Below are 1854 nucleotides of genomic sequence, written 5' to 3'. Positions count from 1 at the left end.
CTGGCAGAGCCCGGCTGCCAAATTCTAAATGTCCAGCGATTGCGACCACACGAAAGCTGCCAGCACTGAAAGGTCTACCTGGTTTTCACTGTCCCTTGGAACTGCATGCGCTGCCGAACAGACATTCGCGCTCTGCAAATGCCTTGGTTGGTTATGATGCAACAATGCCTATGTGACTGTCGAGAGCCCGGCTGCCAAATTCTCAACGTCCAGCGATTGCGCCCACACGAAAGCTGCCAGCACTGAAAGGTCTACCTGGTTTTCACTGTCCCTTGGAACTGCATGCGCTGCCGCACAGACATTCTCGCTCTGCAAGAGCCTTGGTTGGTTATGATGCAACAATGCCTATGTGACTCTGGCCGAGCCCTGCTGCCAAATTCGAAACGTCCAGCGATTGCGCCCACACGAAAGCTGCCAGCAGTGAAAGCTCTACCTGGTTTCCACTGTCCCTTGGAACTGCATTCGATGCCGCACAGACATTCGCACTGTGCAAATGCTTTGGTAGGTTATGATGCAACAATGCCTATGTGACTCTGGCAGAGCCCGGCTGCCAAATTCGAAACGTCCAGCGATTGCGCCCACACGAAAGCTGCCAGCACTGAAAGCTCTACCTGGTTTTCACTGTCCCTTGGAACTGAATTCGCTGCCGCACAGACATTCGCGCTCTGCAAATGCCTTGGTTGGTTATGATGCAACAATACCTATGTGACTGTCGCAGAGCCACCCTGCCAAATTCGAAACTTCCAGCGATTGCGCCCACACGAAAGCTGGCAGCACTGAAAGCTCTACCTGGTTTTCACTGTCCCTTGGAACTGCATGCGCTGCCGCACAGACATTCGCGCTTTGCAAATGCTTTGGTAGATTAGGATGCAACAATGCCTATGTGACTCTGGCAGAGCCCGGCTGCCAAATTCGAAACGTCCAGCGATTGCGCCCACACGAAAGCTGCCAGCACTGAAAGTTTTACCTGGTTTCCACTGTCCATTAGAACTGCATGCGCTGCCGCACATACATTCGCGCTTTGCAAATGCTTTGGTAGATTAGGATGCAACAATGCCTATGTGACTCTGGCAGAGCCCGGCTGCCAAATTCGAAACGTCCAGCGATTGCGCCCACACGAAAGCTGCCAGCACTGAAAGCTGTACCTGGTTTCCACTGTCCATTGGAACTGCATTCGCTGCCGCACAGACATTCGCGCTGTGTAAATGCCTTGGTTGGTTATGATGCAACAATGCCTATGTGACTCTGTCCGAGCCCGGCTGCCAAATTCTAAACGTCCAGCGATTGCGCCCACAGGAATACTGCCAGCACTGCAAGCTCTACCTGGTTTTCACTGTCCCTTGGAACTGCATTCGCTGCCGCACAGACATTCGCGCTCTGCAAATGCCTTGGTTGGTTATGATGCAACAATACCTATGTGACTGTCGCAGAGCCTGGCTGCCAAATTGGAAACGTCCAGCGATTTCTCCTACACAAATACTGCCAGCACTGAAAGCTCTACCTGGTTTTCACTGTCCCTTGGAACTGCATGCGCTGCCGCACAGACATTCGCGCTGTGCAAAAGCCTTGGTTGGTTATGATGCAACAATGCCTATGTGACTCTGGCAGAGCATGGCTGCCAAATTCTAAACGTCCAACGATTCCGCCCACACGAAAGCTGCCAACACTGAAAGGTCTACCTGGTTTGCACTGTCCCTTGGAACTGCATTCGCTGCCGCACAGACATTCGCGCTCTGCAAATGCCTTGGTTGGTTATGATGCAACAATACCTATGTGACTGTCGCAGAGCCACGCTGCCAAATTCGAATCTTCAAGCGATTGCGCCCACACGAAAGCTGCCAGCACTGAAATCTC

This window comes from Mycteria americana, unplaced genomic scaffold (genome assembly GCF_035582795.1).
Source record: "Mycteria americana isolate JAX WOST 10 ecotype Jacksonville Zoo and Gardens unplaced genomic scaffold, USCA_MyAme_1.0 Scaffold_29, whole genome shotgun sequence".
NCBI lineage: Eukaryota > Metazoa > Chordata > Aves > Ciconiiformes > Ciconiidae > Mycteria > Mycteria americana.
This window is presented reverse-complemented; position numbering follows the sequence as displayed.